This window comes from Balaenoptera physalus (assembly GCF_965194825.1).
Source record: "Balaenoptera physalus genome assembly, chromosome: 7".
NCBI classification, from domain to species: Eukaryota; Metazoa; Chordata; class Mammalia; order Artiodactyla; family Balaenopteridae; genus Balaenoptera; species Balaenoptera physalus.
Window position 1 is genome coordinate 26,361,090 of NC_138886.1, and position 22,624 is coordinate 26,383,713.

A 22,624-nucleotide genomic window follows, 5' to 3' on the forward strand; every position below is an offset into this window, starting at 1 on the left:
CTGTATGACAGACTCTAGGTCCATCCGCCTCACTACAAATAACTCAATTTCATTTCTTTTTATGGCTGAGTAATATTCCATTGTGTATATATGCCACATCTTCTTTATCCATTCATCTGTCGATGGATACTTAGGTTGCTTCCATGTCCTGGCTATTGTAAATAATGCTGCAATGAACATTGTGGTACATGACTCTTTTTGAATTATAGTTTTCTCAGGGTATATGCCCAGGAGTGGGATTGCTGGGTCATATGGTAGTACTATTTTTAGTTTCTTGAGGAACGTCCATACTGTTCTCCATAGTGGCTGTATCAATTTACATTCCCACCAACAGTGCAAGAGGGTTCCCTTTTCTCCACACCCTCTCCAGCATTTATTGTTTGTAGATTTTTTGATGATGGCCATTCTGACCGGTGTCAGGTGATACCTCACTGCAGTTTTGATTTGCATTTCTCTAATGATTAGTGATGTTGAGCATCCTTTCACGTGTTTGTTGGCAATCTGTATATCATCTTTGGAGAAGTGTCTATTTAGGTCTTCTGCCCATTTTTGGATTGGATTGTTTGTTTTTTTGATATTGAGCTGCATGAGTTGCTTGTATATTTTGGAGATTAATCCTTTGTCAGGTGCTTCGTTTGCAAATATTTTCACCCATTCTGAGGGTTATCTTTTCGTCTTGTTTATGGTTTCCTTTGCTGTGCAAAAGCTTTGAAGTTTCATTAGGTCCCAATTGTTTATTTTTGTTTTTATTTCCATTTCTCTAGGAGGTGGGTCAAAAAGGATCTTGCTGTGATTTATGTCATAGAGTGTTCTTCCTATGTTTTCCTCTAAGTGTTTTATAGTGTCTGGCCTTACATTTGGGTCTTTAATCCATTTTGAGTTTATTTTTGTGTATGGTGTTAGGAAGTGTTCTAATTTCATTCTTTTACATGTAGCTGTCCAGTTTTCCCAGCACCACTTATTGAAGAGGCTGTCTTTTCTCCATTGTATATTCTTGCCTCCTTTATCAAAGATAAGGTGACCATATGTGCATGGGTTTATCTTTGGGCTTTCTATCCTGTTCCATTGATCTATGTTTCTGTTTTTGTGCCAGTACCATACTGTCTTGATTACTGTAGCTTTGTAGTATAGTCTGAAGTCAGGGAGCCTGATTCCTCCAGCTCCTTTTTCTTTCTCAAGATTGTTTTGGCTATTCGGGGTCTTTTGTGTTTCCATACAAATTGTGAAATTTTTTGTTCTAGTTCTGTGAAAAATGCCACAGACATGTATATCTTAACATCTACCTTGGATCCCCCACCTTGGACACAATATATCACTAACTAAATGCACTCTAATTCCGCTCCTACTCAAATCGACTCCCCTGAAACCTGGGAATCACCTCTGCCTCCTCATCCTTCTTCCTCAACTCTTCCTCCAATAGCATCTTAGCTGTTATCTTCTGCTGATCCCACCTACCTGATGTCTCTTGCCCATCCTCTCTTCTCCCATTCCCCTTGCCATGACCTTTGTTAAGTCATTCCTCACTTTACATTTATTTTTCTACTAGTCTTCATGATTCCAGGCTTGGCCCTTCCAGCAAAAGTCTGATCAGTTTACTATCCTGCTTAAAATTTTCCAGTGTCACATCAAGACCTTTAGGAAAAAGTCCAAACTCCTTAATATGGTATAAAGGGCACTTTGTGACATAGTCCTTACCTCCTTCCTCTCCAGCCACATCTTTTTATTTTTTATTTTTATTTTTAATTGAATTTTTATTTTATATTGGAGTATAGTTGATTTACAATGTTGTGTTAGTTTCAGGTGTAGAGCAAAGTGATTCAGTTATACATATACATGTACCTATCCTTTATCAGATTCTTTTCCCATATAGGTTATTACAGAGTATTGAGTAGAGTTCCCTGTACTATACAGTAGGTCCTTGTTTATGTATTTTATATATAGTAGTGTGTATATGTTAATCCCAGCCTCCTAATTTATCCCTCCCCCGTCCTTTCCCCTTTGGAAACAAGTTAGTTTTCTATGTCTACAAGTCTGTTTCTGTTTTGTAAATAAGTTCATTTGTATCATTTTTTTAATTCCACATATAAGTGATATCCTATGATATTTGTCTTTCTCTGACTTACTTTGCTTAGTATGATAATCTCTAGGTCCATCCATGTTGCTGCCAGTGGCATTATTTCACTCTTTTTTATGGCTGAGTAGTATTCCATTGTATATATATACACCACATCTTCTTTATCCATTCCTCTGTCAGTGGACATTTAGGTTGCTTCCATGTCTTGACTATTGTCAATTGTGTCCAGCCACATCTTGAAACAGTTTCCCCCTTGCTCACTGTGCTCCAGTCACCCTGGCTTTGATATTCTGAATTGCAGCATTCCCCCTTCAGCACCAGTGCCTTTGAACTTGCAGTTCCCTTTGCCTAGAATGTTCTCTCTTGCTATATTTCTCCCCTTCACCCAGTGTTTTGGTGAATATATGATAAATGTCTATCTCTACCATAGGTGATCCTTTTGGGCAAATTTCACATATTTTTTCCATCACAATTTTATTCCTAGTGTTTGACTGGCACAAAGTGGACACTCATTTGTTGAATGAGTAAAAGGCTCGTTCATTGTTGTATCCCCAAGGCCAAGCAGGATGCATGGAATAGATTAACTGTTCACTAAATGCTGAATAAATGAAATAGATAAATGGATGCATTCTATAGGAATACCTAGGTAGTTGTCTGAAGGATGGCTCTTTGGAGCTTGAAGTCACTTGGAGGTCGGGCAACTTGTCCCCTTAATTCACTAAGAGTTTAACTAAGTGCTGGTTGTGTTCAGGAACTTAATAAATGGAATAGGTGGACATGGCAATGATCATGAAGTTTGCCTCTACCTGCATATGGTCTAGATTCTCTTTCTGGTAAGAGATGTCAGAGGGCTGGCTTAGCAAGTGAGTGTCCTGTAAGTGTAAGGGAGGAGAGAAGGGTGGTGTGTGATTTGGGCATGCAGTTAAGGGGCTATATAGACTCGATAGTTCAGTGTAGACCATTTAATCAATGGGTCGCCCAGCTGAGGATGAAGGCCAGCAACACTGCCAACAGCAGGACTATGGGACCAGGGATATGAGGGTGAATGGCCAAAGCAGGTATGGGGTCTCACCTGTTGGTTATGATGTAGCAGGTAGAAGGGCTATGCTTTAAAAAAAAATCTTCAAAAATTTCAGCCAATTCAATAAACCAAATGTATTAAGATTATTTTGGCCTCAGGTAGCAAAGGAAACTAATTCTGAGTGGCTTACCCAATAAAGAAATATATTATTTCATATTATAAGAAATTTAGAGATAACAGGGACCAGTGTTGTTTACTCAGCAGCACAATATCAAGAATTTGGGGCCTTGTTTCTTTCGCCTCTGCCATCTTTGTCCTTGTCCTCAGGCTAAATTCTCTCTTGGTTGCAAGATGGCTGTTGCAGTTGTAGATATCACAGCTAGGCATGACAAGGTCCAGCAGAAAAAGAGAGATCAGGTTTTCCTAAGTATCTTTTTTTTTTTTTTTTTTTTTTTTTAAGGAAAGCTTTTCCTAAAATTCTCCAGGAGATTTTCTCTCACACTTCATTGGCTTGAATTACATCCATGCCATCATCTAAACCAGTTGTTGTCAAGGGGAATAGGTTCATGACCCATCCCTGGGGCTGGAACTAAGGGCATGCCTAGGCAACCAATGGTATCTGTTTTGCTCAGGCTTACTCTATCCTGAACTTCTGACTCAAAAGCTTTGCCAAAGAAAATGTATCCTTTTCCCCCCAAGCTCCCACTCTGCTGTAGGAGAAGGACTGAATTTCAAAAGAATTAATGAATTTTTGTGTGTAGACTCCATTATACACTGGAAGCATAGTCAATGGGCCCATCTCTGTGGGTTGGGTGTAAGTTACAGAGTCTGGAGAGCAGTCCAGGGGTGCTGGAGATTAATTGCACAATGCATAAGAGTGATTAAGTTTAATCACTGTATTTTCTCCCCCCTCTTACAAAGAGCAACATAGGTGGGGTTTGCCAATTGTATCAATCTGTTCCAGCTTCTAGGCCAATAGTATTTGCAGTTATGTGGCCCTGGAGTCACATTTTCTGTCACCATTAACCAAAGGAGCCACATGAGCCTAATAGAATATTCTAATACAGAAATAAAAGGTCTTGCAGTTTTGCAGGTTACAGAAGAAGGACCCACACTCAGCCTATTAGCTTTTGCCTGAGACTGTGATTTCCTCAGACAAAGCTCCAAGCTTGGCTTTGTATCCAGAGGGAAAGAAACTGGTCAAACCAGTTTATTTTTTTAATCTTTTGTTTTCCCTTCACCATTTTTTATCTTTGAAAACATTAGACTACCATGCAGACAAATTATGTCAAAAAAAATGAAATTCAATCAAGCTGAATGTTCCAGAGACACTTAATTCAATTCCAGATATACTTTTTGAGCCCCTACTATGAGTAAAGCACAGCACTAGATATTGTGGGGAACTCACAAACTAGCAAACATGTCACCAGATACACATTTTCTGAGAACCTACCTTTGGCCAAGTACTTGGATAAGTTTGGGGGTGTAAGAGGCATGAGAGCTTTCTCTGTTTCCAAGGTATACATGTATTTGGAGTGAGACAATACAGATAAGTAAAAAATCTACTGCTATAGACTGAATATTTGTGTCCTGTTCAAATCCACATGTTGAAACCTAATCCCCAGTGTGTTGGTATTTGGAGGTGGGGCCTTTGGGAGGTGATTAGATTGTGAGGGTGAATCCCTCATGAACAAGGTTAGTGCCATTATAACAGAGACCCCAGAGAGCTCGCTTGCTCCTTCCACCATGTGAGGACACAATGAGAAGATAACTACCTATGAACCAGGAAGAGGGCTCCCACCAGACATTGAAGCTGCCAGAGCCTTGATCTTAGACTTCCCAGACTCCAGAACTGTGAAGAATGCATTTCTGTTGTTTACAAGCTCGCTAGTTCATGGTAATGTGTTATAGCAGCCTGAATGGATGAAGATATCCACTGAAGTTCATTGTGATATGTCAAGTTATTGCTGGTTTCTACGGCATCAAAGAGATGGCCAAAGCAAGGATGGGAAGAAAGTGAGGAAGTCATTTCCAAGGAAGGGATACTTAGGTGAGTATTGAAAGGCAAATAAGGGTTTGCCAGATGATCTTGAGTCCTAATTTTCAAAAGTAAAAATAAGATATTTACACCAAAAGCTAAAAGTCAAGACATCATGTGCAAAGTTCTCTAAGGGGGCATCATGCAATCTTCAAGGAGGAAGGATCTTTTGTTCTCGGCTGTGGTGGTCGAGTGGGGTAGTAATGACTAGAAGTGGGCAAAGGGCATTCCAGGCAGAGTGTGCATTGTCAGTGTGACAGAAATAAGACAAAGTGTATAACATTTTTTTTCAGTCTTTTCCTCTTACCCTGTCTTCTAATGAGGAAGAATTTTTGCTTGTTGGATTAGCTCTGGGGCTTTCACAGGAAAATTCAAAGAAGCCAGGGAGGCTGACATGCTATAGATATGAAGAGCTTAGTCTAGCAAGGAGACAAAAGAACCTGATGTGGGCTCGAAGGCAACCTCGGAGTAGGAACTGAGAGTTGGGGAGGAGAGAGACTTTGTGTCAGCCTTGATGCATGGGAAAAAATAAGAGAAAAGAATGGGGAAAGACAGGTTTTAGGACGTTTTTCTGTGTGTTGTGAGCATGTTCTCCCTTTTGGTGTTTTTATGAAACACTGCCAGAGATTTAATTAATTTTACATTTTTTGGGTCTGGGTTGATGTTGCTTCAACACAGCGCTGTATTAAGATGGTGTTATATGGCATCTGGGCTTTACATGGAATTAATAAGCTAAGGTGTAAAGATGAAAGAGCACAAGCAGAATTTGGAAGCAAGAGTCACACTGGATGACAAAAGACAAGGCTGTTTGAAGTAGAGTCCTGGGATGGAAGTTAGGTTATTGCAGCAGTGGAGGGCTTAGACGTCAAGGTTAGGAAGGTCGTATGTGCTCCTGGATGAGGCAGAGGCTCTGAGGTTTCTGAATAGGGTGGCTCAGTGTCAGAGACAGGTTTTAGGACAATTGTGCTGAAGGTGGAACCGGTGGGAAGGGGATAATGGAGTAAGAGATATCAATTAAAGAGCATTTACAAAACCCGATGCCAAAATAATAGATTCAGAAGATTTTTCATGGAATTGATTTGTTTCTTTGAATCAACCGAGGGTTTGGGTTCATCCACACGCAGGCTTCACCAAGGCTACAAGATGAAAATGTGCTCGCCAAACTCATTTCTACTCTTTATTTCTATGATGTAGGAATGACGGAGGACTTACAGAGTGCTCAGGGTGGATCTGGAACATAAGGCAATAGAGCAAGTTTTATATTGATCCCCCACCAGGTGGCTGGCACCAGGGCCTTGAGCACCGAGCTTACCATATAATTATAGTTACCAGATCAACACAGAAGCCAGCTCCCCCCACCACCACCCAGATGTGGGGGGTGGGGGGGGGGGTGGAGGCTGTAATCTAATGAGAGGCAGATGTCAACAGGGAGCAGATGTTTGCAGCACTTTAGTTATATCAAATTAATCATCTCCTGACTTCAAGGTGCTTCTTGGAGTCCAGGAAATTTCCCTGTAATAAATTGCTCCTGGGATTAATTTTTAAAGTGAGAATGTATATGCCACTGTCTTGAATGCTTTAGAAGAGTTCTACCCAGAACCCGAGGAAGATTTTTTAATATGGACAAATTCAGGTGGAGGTAAAAAAACCAAATCCAACCTCCCAGATCTATTTCTAAAAAACAAAGAGGCTGACTTTTTATTAATAAGATTAGCTGCTGGTGCTGCTCCGTTAGTCTGCCCACCCTTTCATTTATTTAGCAAATAATTTTTATGGACACACTGTGTACTGAAACCACAATATTGTGCAAAAACACAGATGCTGACCTCATGGAGCTTGCAAATCGGAGTAAATAATCATGCAAATACATCTAAAATTACCAATGTAGTGAGTGCTGTGAAAGAGTTATGTGATTCTTAAAAAGTGTTAATGCAGGGTTTGGTCTTAAATCTGCAAGATCTGAGAAATCTTTTCTGAGCAAGGAACAAGAGCACAGCTCTTCCTTCTCCCTTTCCTTTTCCTTTCTTTTCTCCTTCCTCTCTCCCTACTCTCCCATCTCCTCCTTTTCCCCTCCCAATCTGCTTTCTTCCCTCCTTCTTTCTCTTTCTGTCCTCCATCCCTTGCCCTCCTTCCCACCCTCCCGGCTACCTTCCTTCCATTCTTCTTTTTTGCTTCTTTTCTCTTTCTTTTCTTCGTTCTCTTTTTGTCACCTTTCTTCTCTACTTTTCTTCTATTCTTTTCCCCAATCGTCCTTGAAAGCTTGTTAGGGACCCAAGCCCTGCCCTGGGTCTGGTAGGCAGTAGAGGGGTTGAACAGGGAACTGTTCAGAGTGCTCAGAGACAGGGACTTCTCTGGTGGTCCAGTGGTTAAGACTCCATGCTCGCTATACAGGAGGCCCAGGTTCCAGCCCTGGTCAGGGAACTAGATCCGATGATGCAACTAAGAGCCTGCATGATGCAACTAAGACCCGGTGCAGCCAAATAAATATCTATTAAAAAAAAAAGTTCTCAGAGACAATGGGCAACTAGTTGAAATTCAGAACCACAAGGACAGGTGTTATATTGGCAGTAAATACAGGGGCTTCTGGGAGGTCACAAGAGGGGCACCAGACTCGAGCTGGGGGGTTGGACAAAGGGTGAGAAAGTGGTTGATACTTGAGATAAGTCTTGGAGAATGCTAGGGCTTAGATGAAAAGCAGAGTGGAGGACCTAGCAGGCAGAAGAAAGTTCCCGTGTTTAAAAAACAAGAGAGGAAGCATGATAGGAGTGTTATATCCTGGGGAAGACAAAAAATTCAGTATGACTGGGGTAAAATCCAGGAGATGAGGTGGTTGGAGAGATGGGTAGGAGCCAGGTGGAGGAGAACGGCATAGTATTTTGTCCTGGGTGCAGTGGAGAGTCGTTGAAGGTTGCAAGAAGAGAATCACATAATCCAGTCCACCAAGATCTTTTCAGGCTGTAGTGTGGTCCAGCTCACTCCTAGCAAACAGGATATCACACATCCTTACATTTGGCTTTTCCAAAACATTGTTTCAGGCTGTGAGGCCCTGGAAGTGTCTGGCAAATCCTTAGGTAGCCTCAAATTCAGGAACAAAATGAAATCTCAAACTGTTAGACTCTTGACTGTGTTGCAGTAACTCCTTCCCCATCTCCAAACTCTCCATTCTACACGACCCCCTCAATGGAGATGAGTAAACACTATTGGAACATCTTCTTAATTGCTGGGACTTTTTCATTATTGTTATGATATAAGGTAAACCATTTCCTTTTGTTTTAAATGGGTGTTGCCTTTCAAGGTATCAATATAAACATAAAAGAAATAAAATAAAATAAGCCTATAAAGGATGAAGGTCAGAAAACATCCATGATTCAAAACCAGGGTTTTTCAACCTCAGCACTGTTGACATTTGGGCTAAATAATTTGTTCTTGTGTCTTGCATTATGGGATGTTGAGCAGCATCTCTGTTCTCTACCCATTGGATGTAGCCCTGACAAGCAAAAATGTCTCTAGACAACAAAACCAAGACCCCAGAAATAAACCTGTGCATATATGGACAATTAATTTACCACAAAGGGGCAAAGAACATACAGTGGAAAAAGGACAGTCTCTTCAATAATTGACGCTGGGAAAACTGGACAGCCACATGCAAAAAAATGGAATGACCGTTGTCTCACACCATACACAAAAATTAACTGAAAATGGATTAAAGACGTGAATGTAAGACCTGAAACTATAAAACTTCTAGAAGAAAATATAGGCAGTATGCTATTTGACATGGGTCTTAGCAATATCTTTCTAGATATGTCTCCTCAGGCTAGGGAAACAAAAGCAACAATAAACAAATGGGACTATATCAAACTAAAAAGCTTCTGCACAGCAAAGTAAACCATCCATAAAACAAAAAGACAACCTATAAATGGGAGAAGATATTTGCAAATGATATATCCAATAAGGGGTTAATATCCAAAATATATAAAGAACTCATACAACAAAAATGAAAACAACCATATTAAAAAATGTGCAGAGGAGCTGAATAGATATTTTTCCAAAGAAGACATACAGACACATGAAAAGATGTTCAACATCACTAATTATTAGGAAAATGCAAATCGAAACCACAATGAGATATCACCTCACACCTGTCAGAATGGCTATTATCAAAGAGACAAGAAATAAGTGTTGGCCAGGATGTGGAGAAAAATCTTATACACTGTTGTTGGAAATGTAAATTGGTGCAGCCACTATGGAAAACAGTATGAATGTTCCTCAAGAAATTAAGAATAGAATTACCATATGATCCTGCAATCCCACTTCTGGGTATTTATCCAAAGAATATGGAAACACTAATTCAAAAAGATATATGTACCCCTATGTTCATTGCAGCACTGTTTACAACAACCAAGATATGGAAACAACCTAAGTGCCCATTGACGGATGAATTGATAAGCAAGATGTGGTGTATATATACACAACGGAATACTACTCGGCCATAAACAAGATGAAAACTTGCCATTTGTGACGTGGATGGACCTTGAGGGTATTAAATGCTAAGTGAAATAAATCAGACAAAGAATAACAAATATTGTATAGTTTCACTAATATGTGGAATATAAAAACTAATAAACAAACAAAAGTAAATAAAACAAATAAAGAACCCAAACCAGACTCATGGATACAGAGAACACAGCAGTGGTTACCAGAGGGGGAGGGGTGAGTGGGATGGTGAAATGAGTGAAGAGGATCAACTCTATGGTGACAGATGGAAACTGAATTTTTGGTAGTGAGCATGCTGTATGGTATACAAAGTAGAAATAGAATGTTGTACACATGTAACTTATATAATATTATAAATCAGTGTTACCTCAATTTAAAAAAATTTCACTGTGTACATGTACCACTTTTTTGTTGTCCATTCATCCATCGATGGACACTTTAAAAAAAAAAAAAGAATGTCTCTAGATATTGCCAAATGTCCCCTGGGGGGCAAAACCACCCCCTGCTGAGAATCATTCTTCTAAACTGTACAGTTGGAAGTTTTGTAGATAGGTAGAAATTCAGATGAGATTTAGCCAAGGTATGCTCAGCAAATTCTTCCCATATTTAGAGTCACATAAGGAAAGACCTTGGTGGCATCTGATGTTAAATGAATTCTTCATTGTCTCCAGAAGCACATCTCTCCAGTCTCAAGCCCCTGCTAATTATTAGACCACCTCTTTCTTTCATCTCCAAATGCCTTTAATGTGTTATTGTGGCACAGATCCTACTTTCTCTCCAATTACATGATCAGATGGACCTTTTTCAATTTGGCTTTCAAAGCTGGTTACTCCTAGGAGACAGCTTTGCTAAAAGCATTTAATGATCAGAGAGGTAGGCAAGCCATAGAGGCGCATATCTGCAGGGATGGGCAGAATGGGGGCGCCGTCTGGGGTTCTGTCCATCTTCGAGGGCTGCCACATCTACCATTCCTCCCCAAGGGGGGCCCGCTGGCATTTTTTAGGTTTTGCCTTTCAGATTTCTGTTTGATATATTGCCAGCAGCGACATTTCCCAGGCAATACGGGAGGCTGCTTTTCCCCAGCTAGGTTTTGTGCGCTGCAGTTCGGTCTCACATATTAAAATGATGATGATTTGGAGTCACCACCAGGCTGCTGACTAGACTTTAAGCCCCTTGAGAACAAGAACACTGTCCTTTTTCTCTTTTTTTTTCCCAGTGCTTGTATATGCTCTCACACCTTAAGGGCTGCTAAGAGGCACCCTGCTGGGTGCTTAACATGGATGTCTTCCAGAACACGTGTGAGCCTTGGACTTGACGCATTTGGCAGCTCTGTGGGGAGTCTCAGTACTCTGAACCTACACTATGGATGTGAACCCGTATTTTACCTGGAATCTTCAGCCGGGAGATTGTATGCTATTTTTAACAGTGTCCCTTTTTTTTTTTTTTTTCCCAACATCGTTCTTTAACAAGGTCGTGTCATTATCAGTTATTTAATATTTCTAAAATTAGAAGCAGTTTCACCGCTGTGGCAGCTTCAGCTTTGGGCCAGACTCTTTGAGCCTCGTCACACTGGGGCTATTGATACAGGTTAGTGGCGAGGCTTCCTGCTCCTTCTTTTTCTAGCTTATAGTGAGTTCAAAATTCAGCCAGGCTAAACTTTTTGCTCTCCTTTGGTCAGGCTTTTCACTTATTTAAGGAATTGAAATCGCCACCCTTAAGCCAGGGGATTGAGATTTGGCTGCCTGGTGGGTAGTCAATGCTCTGTCTGTACTCAGTGATCTCATCCAAGTAGCTCAGGACAGCCCGCTGACCGGCCTAGAGAACAGGCAAAGCAGAGAAAGGGGGGTATCATAATGATTCCTTCCCAAGCAGCCCTTCCTGCTTCTTCCTAATAAAGCAACCGTGAGTTCTGGGTAACATCAAGAGGAGGCAAAGTGACAAGCAAATAGAAGAAAGAGAAGGAAAGGTGCAGACTATTCATCACCTGCAATGTGCCAGTCCCTGTGCTAAGGGATAGAGAGACCATTATAAATGACGTGGGCCTGCCCTCACCAAACTCCTGGTCCACATGCAAAGGGGAGACTGGGAGTGAAAGCTGGAGCATGATTTACACCTATCCAGACGGTTTCCCCTTAGCACTTCCTGGAATATAAAGAATTTTTGACTATCTTATGTAATCTCTATGTTGCATGGGTACCATCACTATCCCCATTTTATAGAGGAGAAAACTGAGGCCCAGGCAGGTTAAGTAACTTGTCCAAGGTTACTTTACTGATAAGGGACAAAACCAGGGCCGGAACGCTGATCTTCCAACTCCAGCTTGGAAAAGTTCCATATTCCCACCTGCACCCATCTTCTCTCCTCCACCCAACAAGTCCTCAGTGAAATCTCACTATTGAGCTCCTGGCAGAGTCTATGGGTCCTTGTGCCATGTCTAAAGACAATAACTACTCCTCTTTCCACGAGGCTCCACGTAGGCTGAAGAATCATTAATTAGATGTGCTGGAAATCCACAGTCCACCTTCAAGGGCAGCCTTAAAGTAGAGTCCTCAGGGCAGTTATTGATTAGCCTGTTTCCATTTTCCATTGTGGAGTACCATTCTCAATACACCTACAACCTGGACGAATTACTTAACCTAAGTTACAGAGATAAAAGAAAACCTGTCCACCGTCAACTGGCATGCAAATGTGAGCTGTGATTCATGTAATTAGTATCATGCCTAGAACAGTGTAGATACTTAGAAAATATTGGTTTTATATGAGATGAATAAATAAAAGGCTTTACTGCCAAGACGTTTACTCAAAGTGGAAAACCTCAGTGGCTCAACTAGGCATATTGTTCACATCATACCAAAAAAACAGCCTCACTGATTTTTTTTTCCCCCAATGGAACTGGCCCAGTGTTGAGTGTGTATCTGGGACAATTAGAGATTATGTGGGATTTTAGATTTGGTACATGGCCCAGTTAATGCACATGACCTCTAATTACTGTGTGGGATAGTGAGAAAAAATCCAAGCGTTATAGACTCAGAAGATTTGGGTTAAATCCTAGTTCTGCCTCCTACTTGGGCCAATCATTTAATTTCTTGGAGCCCCAGTTTCCTCCTCTGTAAATGGAGATAACATCAACAGAGAACTCAAGTGTTGGTTGGTGAGTATATGCTGGCAATGACTGTGGAAATGCACTGTCCACCATCACCTGGGATGCAAGTGTGAGTTGTGATTCATGTAATTAGTCACCTGTGTCCTCATCAATGTTGAATGAGTGGAACGAACAGCCAGCTTTCTGATTATGGTGTTAATAATCATGAATAGTAATTAATCTGAAGTGGCTTGGGTCCTTGCTCAGGTATGTCACCCATCGAAACTGGAGGAAAACCTCCCTGAGTGCTGTTGGAAGGCCATGTGGATTCCATTCGAACTTTGGGGCCCCCATGGTTATTTTGGAATCATCACTGGCTGAAAGCATCTGAGTGAAGAGCTTTGATATTCTCCCGCACAATGTGTTCAATCAGAGGATAAGGGACAACGGACTTCACTGAAGCCAAACCAGAGCTGTGTGCTGAGTTGCAGTTTGCCTGTGTGTTCAGATTCTTTTCTACAGTTACCTCCAAATGGGAGATGAAGTGGATGCTTCTGACCCTTAACAGAGCCCTACTTGCTGAAGGGTAGCCAGAAAGTGAGGAGGAACTGTCATCCTCCTGGGGTTTGTTCTAACACCCCTTTCTCTTGGCAGACATATGGGTGAAGAACTCTGCCCCAAAGACGACAACAATACAAGGTTAGGAAGTGGAGACAGGGTTTGACCAAATCTGCTTCATTTTTAGGAAATTGGGCATCAGAATGGGATAAGAACAGAAGCGGACGTATTCCAAGATGCAAGCCCCCTCCTTATTTCTACTTAAAAAGTTAACCTTTAATCTCCTTTGTACCTCGAATTTTCTTTTCCATAGAAGCTTTGTCTTTGCTATCATTTCAGCAGTTTTTATATCTGCTAGCCGCTCGCTCTGCTCCACTTGATCAAGCTAACCTGGATGGTGCGTGAGCTATTAAGAGAACACACTGTTTCCTTGGGGAGTCGTTTATTCCCATGATCACTGATAATAGAAAGTCATTTTCTGGGCTTGATGCTAATGACTTCTCAATCCAGACTGGGTGCATTTTCTCCAGTTGTTGGTTATTCTCGAGCTATCACCGCAGCCTTGTGGAAGCAAGGATGGAATATGCTTCGTGGACCCATTCTGTGCTCTGTTTTGATTATTGTCAGCAAGGTGGATAAGGCAATAGAAGTGAATGGGTGTTGGATAATCCTATTCATGATTAGACAAAGAAAACATGAAGTGCTTCTATTTTCCTTCTTGTTTGGAATTCGGAATGGATTTATAAACAAACAATGAGAAGGTGTCACTAGACTTTACTACTTCCCAATCCAAATCTAAATTTGAAAAGTGAGATTTCTCATAGGCACAGTGAGAAATATTTTTTAACTCCTTAAATGTTTAAAACTGAGTTAATATTATCCCTCATACACTGTTTGTTCCTCAGGGGAGCCATATTGTTTCTGTCATCCCAGTTTAAAGTTCCAGAATTTTCTATAACTCTTTCTTTCTCATTCTGCATATACGGTGTCTAATTCTTCTACCTGTGTTTTTGTAGTTCTTAATTATTTTTGCCTTCTAATTTCTACCTACCTAGGTGTGATCACTGTTATCTTGCTTTGAGTCACCTGAAAGGGCTTGTAACTGATCACCATGGCCCCAAGCTCACTTGACTTCAGTCAGTCCTGCATCCAATTTTGAGATCAGTGTTCTGAAAGCAACATACCATTCCCTGCTCCAAACCATCACTGACTGCTCATTTCTAGTAAATAAAGGCCATGTGAGATTTAAAGTCATTTGTAACCTACCCCAACCTACTCAGACCTTTCCAAGACTTTTCCCCTCCATTCCCTCTATTTTTTTTTTTTTTTTTTTTTTTAAATTTTTGGCTGCGTTGGGTCTTCCTTGATGCACGCAAGCTTTCTCTGGTTGCGGTGAGCGGGGGCCACTCCTCGCTGTGTTGCACGGGCTTCTTATTGCAGTGGCTTCTCTTGTTGCAGAGCACAGGCTCCAGGTGCGCGGGCTTCTGCAATTGTGGCTCTCGGGCTCTAGAGCGCAGACTCGGCAGTTGTGGCGCATGGGCCCAGCCGCTCCCCGGCATGTGGGATCTTCCCGGACCAGGGCTCGAACCGCTGTTCCCTGCATTGGCAGGCGAACTCCCAACCACTGTGCCACCAGGGAAGCCCTCCATTCCCTCTAACATCCAGCCCCACTGATTCAGTCATCCCCTAAAATAGCTTTTTACTTTTTGTCTCCACCTCTATGCCCATTCTGTTACCTCTTTCTGGGCTTCCATACCTTTACATCCTAATGTGTACTTTTGAGTGCCTCTTTTTAATTCTTTAATAGTCAACACAGAGTGGACTTCCCTGGTGGCACAGTGGTTAAGAATCCACCTGCCAATGCAGGGGACACGGGTTGGAGCCCTGGTCCGGGAAGATCCCCCATGCCACGGAGCAACTAAGCCCATGCGCCACAACTACTGAGCCTGTGCTCTAGAGCCTGCAAGCCACAACTACTGAGCCCACATGCCACAACTACTGAAGCCCGCATGCCTAGAGCCCGTGCTCTGCAACAAGAGAAGCCACCGCAATGAGAAGCCCGCGCACCGAAACAAAGAGTAGCCCCCGCTCGCCGCAACTAAAGCAAGCCCGCGCTCAGCAATGAAGACCCAATACAGCAAAAAATAAATAAATTAATTAATTAATTAAAAAAAAATAGTCAATGCAGAATGATGTATCATAGTCATATGCGTATCTTTTTTGTCTCCCCACTGGACAGTGAGATCATAAAAGACAGAGCTATGCCTTATATATCTTTACACTCTCCACAATGCTTAACATAATGCCTTATCATGGGTTCCATCCCTGGTCAGGGAACTAAGATCTTGCATGCCACCGTGGTGCAGCCAAAAACAAACAAACAAACAAAACCAAAACAAACATACAAAACCAAAACAAACATAATAACTTATACGGAATACACTGTCAATAGGTATATTTACTGAATGAATGAATGAATGTGTAAATAGAGACAGAATCAACATATTGTTTAGACTTTGGACTACATCATACCCTGAAATATAGTGAATGGAAACATTTGCAAAACGAATTGATATTTTCAGTGTGCAGTAGAATTGAGAATTTTAAATCTTTCTAGTCTCATCAAGGCCAGAGCTCCCTACTGTTCTCTTGCTTAATCCTTCCTCATTTTCATTTCCTTGGACCCTTACCCCTTCACCGTCTCAGAAATACAATGTGCTATATAGAAAAAAATTTTAAAGCTGTTGGCATTTCAAGATTTGTGGCAATTAAATCCCTTCTCCATAACTCTGCCAAACTGTCTCAACTATTCAAACACAGCCTGTAAATAAAGACGACTCTTTGTGATCAGATAATGGGCAAAACCATGCAGTGGGTCACTCTAGCCGAAGCCATCACTGAAACAAGTCAGCAGTCTCCTGGAACCTTATCCTTTTTGCTGCTTTTACGTTGACATCCTCACATTCTAGAAAACTGGCCTCCTCCTGATGTTTTGGAAGAGTGCAGGGTTGTACAATGCAGTTCCAGTAGTCACTGGGACATGTATGGGCATCTGTACAAGGGTATATTATACGTGAAAGCATGGCTCTTTTCATGTATGGGTTAGTTTTACCCCAAAGTTTCCAAGATCTTTTGAGGCAGAAATAAAATGCAATTCTCAATTTATTCCTGCTTTAAAAAAGGGACCGAGTCCAAGGACTCAGAGGTTTGGTTTGGATGAACACCCAGAAGTTGGGATGACTATCTGAAGCTCTTGCATCTGCAAATTTGGGCTGGATCAACTGAGGACAGGCGTTGTCATGACATTTCCAATCCTCCACAGTGTCATTCAGGCTGGAAAGGGGCATCTCCTTCACCATAATACATTAAAATTTGGGGAACTTGAAGAACAAACAGGAAAAGTAGGGAGAGAAGAAGGGAAAGTTTGATTTCTTTAAGTACTGACAGTCTTTCATTGTCTCCAAAGTTGTGATTATACTGCTTATAGCTGGGTCAGGCTGTGACATACAAATGTTATGGGTTAATACTGGGCAACTTTACAGTAGATCTGCAGATCCACAGAACTTGAGAGCTAAAGAGGACCTTGGGGACCTTCTAGTCAAACCATCTTTTTATACAGATTATAAAGCTGAGGCTTGGAGAGAAGAAATGGCTTGCCAAGGACGCAGAGAGTAGAACTGGGATTCATTCCAGAGTCCTGACGTTTAGTCAACATGGTTATTCTAAATCATTACCCAGTCAGTTCTATTGTAGCACATCTAGATGGATTCAATGGGCTGTGATCAAAGTAAGGCTGAGTTTTACCGAAGTTCTCATTTTCATTTAAACTGACTTGATTTTTGTCAATTCATTTGTCGAATGAGGGCTTAAAGGGTGGGCTGGATTAATAAAGTATGGGAGCTTTCAGCAGGGACCAGTAGGACAGTCATTGCTGACATTCATTTGCTGGGAAGGAGTATTATTGAGAGTTCTGAGCCTTGAGGGGAAATGCTTTCCTTCATAGTGGAATATGGCCTCCAAAGATTGGAGGAAAAAAGCTCATTTAACCAGAATCCAATTTAGGAAAGCATATGTCACCAACCAGAGAACTAACCAACCAACCAGCCAACCAGGAAATAAAGGAAATGGCACAGGGTGCCTGGAATCTTTAATTGAGCAAGGGCTGGAAAGTTGGGGAGTCTTGAGTCCAAATCAAGAAGAGAGTTGCAGGCAAAAGAGTTGGCCAGAGGGTCCCCAAAGGCAAGTTGCTTCTGCACATAAACCTGTGGTGATAGCCATATTTTAAAGCTCTTTCATGCGTTTCATTTTTGATTTCTAATAATTTCAGAGTCTTCTTGATGGAAGAAATTTTATGTGTTTGCGAAACTCAGTTTTCTAATTTACCGATGCAGGATATCTTTCAACTCTTACTAGCCTGAAAAATTAGATTTACACACAGGAGTATTAGTGATGTTTAAGTCTATCATGACAAAAAATCACAGAGCAGGAGGAGCAAATTTTAAACAACCCTAGACAAGTGTTTTGAAGTCCACCCAAGATGAAGACTCTTTAACTATAGACCTTGCACAAGAAGGGAATCAGGATTACTTAGTTTAGTTAATTGCCTTAAGGTAAGTAAGGCATTTTTACCTCTTCCCCTATGTTTTTTTTAAAATTTGGGAGTGATATCAAATATATTAGATGATTGATTCAGTAACCAAGAAGTCTCAAGTCTGAAGCTGTGAACAGAGAAGTTAACTAACACAAAGACATGAAGCAGTGTGTCCTTTGATCAATGATCAAGGTTCTAATATACTGCATGATTTTACTGTGGAAAGTCAAATTATAGACTAATTAATCCACTTATGACTTGAATAGGAAGTGAACACCTATTTATGGAAAAAGAGGGAAAATTTTAGTAATTATAGGCTTAAAAGTTTCTTCTTAGGCAAAAGTCTCAGACAGTTCATGAAAGAGATAGATTATAAAGCTTAGGGGCCAGAATGGGTCCACTGAGACCTGGTCGTGCTAGACTAACTTCTTTTTCAAAACAGGTTAACAAGGGAAATGCTATAGACATAATGTGTCTGCATTTCAGTTTTTCCGATGTGTCTGTACTTCACTAAAGACTACAGAGTCCTACAGATGGAAGGAATGATAGGCATAATGTCATCCCAAACTTTTCTGATCTTATGAAGATGATGGTAGCTGATGCTACAATTAAACTAGACAATAGATTATCAATGACCACTCTTAGAACTGATTAATGCATGGATGGAAACCTGGCACTCTATATGATGCTTTTCTTGGTAGTTTCCAGTTTAACATTTTATATTAGAAGATTTGTTGAGCAGTATTATACGTGGCAATTTGGGGTTGGTATCCAATAAGGTGATAAGGGAATCAGTATCTGAGATTCCCCAAGTCTGAAACCATGGGGGAAATAGTGAAAGAAATGTAATAGGGATAGATGTAAAGTGTTGGGGAAAATATTGAAGGTAGAAGGTGGGAAGGAAATGGCTGACATAGCAGACAGCCCAGTGTGATGGCTTATTTTATCAACTTGACTGGGCAATGGGGTGACCACATATTTAGTTAAACATTATTTCTAGGTGTGTCTGTGAAAGAGCTTCCGGTTGAGATTAACATTTAAGTCAGTAGACTGAGCAAAGCAGATTACCTTCCCCAATGAGGGTGGGCCGCATCCAATTCATTAAAGGCCTGAATAGAATAAAAAGCTGAGTAAGAAAGAATTCTCCCCCTCTGCTTGGCTGTCTTTGAGCTGGGACATCAGTCTTCTGCCTTCAGACTCGGATTCAGACTGAAACTTAGACCAATGGCTCTCCTGTTTCTCAGGCCTTTGAATTTACACGAGAACTATGCCATCAGCTCTCTCCCTCCACCTTGACTAATACAGGTCCCTCCTTCACACACAAAAAAAAGACAGGTGGAGAGGTGGAGGATGCTAAACTTTGTATAAATCAAGAGAGCCAATGACTAGAGCACATCTTTGGTCTAGAACAAGCAAGGCAATATCTTACTTATTACTCTGCTCTGATCAGATTATAGAGTATCATGTTCAGTCCTGGTAATCCCAATATAGGAGGAAAAAGGTCAAGCAGGAGGAAGTCCAGAAGGAAACAACCAAGGCAGATGATGCATCCAAAGTCATGCCAGTAAAAAAATAGTCCAAAGAACTGAGGGTGTTCTTTCAGGGAAAACATTTCAGGGAAGGATATAACAGCTGACTTCAAATTCTCAAACTGCTATCAGCAAGAAAATTAATGATACTCCTTCAGTGTGATTCCAGGGAGCAGTGCCATAGAATGAACATTTTAAGGAGAAAGAATTTAGCCCAATCTAAGGAATCACTTTCTAAAGATGGACTAGACTGAAATGAGAGTATAAGCTTTCTTCATGGAACCCATGTGACATTAAGTGCTGGGTAGCTTGGGTTTCCTGGTAAGAGTAAGATTGACATCAGTTATCTTGAAGATGCTTTTCAATGCTTTTTTAATCTATGAAATTGCTTTTCGTAGGGAAAGTGATGGTTAGTCAAGCAAATAGTATAATGTGATATAATACTTATACTATTTAATAGAAGACACTTTTCAAAGGACTTAATTCATTTATAAGCAAACTGTTAACATCCACTTTCTGAAGTAGGTTCCCTATGAAACTTTCTGTGTTAATACTTTTTAGTTACTTTAGTTTAAATGCCTGTGTCTTTTTGAAAGTAACATAAAGGATTAAAAAAATATTGTAACACAGATTTTTCACTAATTCAAGCATTTTTTAGAAATTAGCCTGAATGAATCACACTGTTCTGAACATGTGAATGACAGGTACTAGAGAAAAAGTAATAATAAAAACAGCAGCTTAGCTTGGTTGAAAGTGCTTACCATGTGCTGGTTATGGTTTTAAGCATGCATTCATTCATTGACATGAATTTACTCTCTTAATCTTCATAGCAACTACATGAAGTAGCTACAATTATTATTTCCATTTCTACAGATAAAGAAACTAAGCCATAGGGAGGTTAGACAATTTGTCCCAGGATAGACTGTTTTTTAAAAAAAATTAATTTTATTGAAGTATAGTTGATTTACAATGTTGTGTTAGTTTCTGGTGTACAGCAAAGTGACTCAGCTTTATATATATACATGTATTCTTTTTTAATATTCTTTCCCATTATGGTTTATTACAGGATATTGAATATCATTTGCTGTGCTATACAGTAGGACCTTGTTGTTTATCCATTCTACGTGCAATAGTTTGCATCTGCTAATCCCAAACTCCCAGTCCATCCCTCCCCCACCCTCCTTTCCCCTTGGCAACTGCAAGTCTGTTCTCAATGACTGTGAGTCTGTTTCTGTTTTGTAGATATGTTCACTTGTGTCATATTTTAGATTCCACATATAAGTGATATCATATGATATTTATCTTTCCCTTTCTGACTTACTTCACTTAGTATGATAATCTCTAGTTACATTCATGTTGCTGCAAATGGCATTATTTCATTCTTTTTTATAGCTGAATAGTATTCCATTGTATATATCAGGATGTATTGTTAATCAGAAGCAAAGCTAGAATTCTTCTTTTTTTTTTCTCAAAGCTAGAATTCTGACTCCAGAGTCTACATTCTCATTACCACAATATTTCTTTTTAGGAAATTTTCGATTTTACAGAGTTCCATGTAAAAGTAAACCTTGGAATCTCTGCATGTGTTCCTTGGACACCCTACACGTGGGCGGCCTCATAAAAAGTATCAACTGCGATGGTAGACAAATGGTTTCATTGCTTGAGCTCACACTTCCATTGAGACAGGTATGCAGGTCGAACATCTCTATGATCTAGTAATTAGTTGATGTTTCATTCTAAGTAATCCCCGAAGAATATTGCCTTTGCAGGCTGCAACTTGAACTTTTTGGGTGCTTTGCTGCTAATTTGTACCGATTAGAACTCATCTGAGCTGCATCTGTCTTGTGAAATTTGACTTCATTAGACCTGAACTCAGATCCTAACTCTGTTTCTTACAGGGTGTATGGATTGGGGCAAATTAACTATACCAGGTGACAGCTTCCAACTTGTGAAATGGATACCTACTTTGCAGAGTTTTGGTGAAGAATCAATGAGATATTATGTATAAACTTCCTTGTAAAGATGTGACACATAAAATAAGTATTCTAGAAGTGGGACTTCTTTTTTTTTATTTGATAAATGCTATATATTCTACTTAAAATTTTTTTGATACTGCTGGTTGAGGGAAAATTTTCTCCTTGTAATCTGAGTTTCTGTTTGGAGATAAGAATCATATTGAGAATGGCTTCCAAATAGTTCCTCAAGTTTAAATAGGCTCCTGTGTGCCTCCAGTGGGGAGTTAGTTGCATTCCAATGCCATGTGTAACTGGGGATTTTTCATGCTTTGCACAAACATTACAGTGCATCTTAAATTTCCCCCATTATAGGTATTAATGATATGATTGTGTTTTAGACCTGGTCATGTGAAATACACTTTCCATGAGGTGCCCAGTCTTTCCATAAACATATTGGGCACCTATTATGTTCTTGCCTCAGAGTAATATGAGTAATATGCTTATGGAGTAGGCAAAAGCTCTAGAATACAATGTAAAAAAAGATTACATTACAAAGTGCTTTGCAAACATGGAGAATAAATAAGGGCAGAAGAAGGGAAATCCTTCTACCCACAACAAACTCAATTATTGTGTGTGGGTTCATGACATAGATGTATATATTTGTCAAAATTCATCAAATGATACACCTAAGATTCGTACGTGTCACTGTATAGAAATTTTACCTTATTTCCAATGCTTTCTAATGTATTCTTCATCTCATTGAGTTCTTTCGCTCCAAAGTTTCTGTTTGGTTCTTTTGCAGAGTTTCAATCTCTTTGGTAAAGTATTCCTTCTGTTAATTAATTTTATCCCTGGGCTCATGATACCGTCTTTCTGAGGTTTCTTGTAGCTTGTTGAGTTTCTTCATGACAGCTATTTTGAATGCTCTATAAGTTTTAGCAATATGCCATGACTGAAAGTTTGGTTTCTGGAGAAATGTCATTCTCTTTTCCAAAAACACTAATTCATAAAGATATATGCAGCCCTATGTTCATCACAACATTTTTTTAAACATTTTCAAAAGTTAATAAACTCTATTTTTATGGAAGTTTTATATTAACAGCAAAATTGAGCAGAAAGTGCAAAGATTCCCATTTACCCATATGTGCCCAGCCTCCTCCATTACCAACATCCCTCACCAGAGTGGTACATTTGCTACAGTCCATGAGCCTACAGCGACACATCATTATCACCCAAAGGCCATAGTTTAATATATTAGAGTTCACTCTTGGTATTTTACATA

General features: G+C 40.2%; 1 long non-coding RNA gene across 1 annotated transcript in view; it reads left to right on the forward strand.

Annotated features, from left to right (window-relative positions):
* The window catches only part of LOC309665086, a 117,067-nt gene that overhangs the window by 67,322 nt on the left and 27,121 nt on the right, over positions 1-22,624 (forward strand). The window lies entirely within an intron of this gene.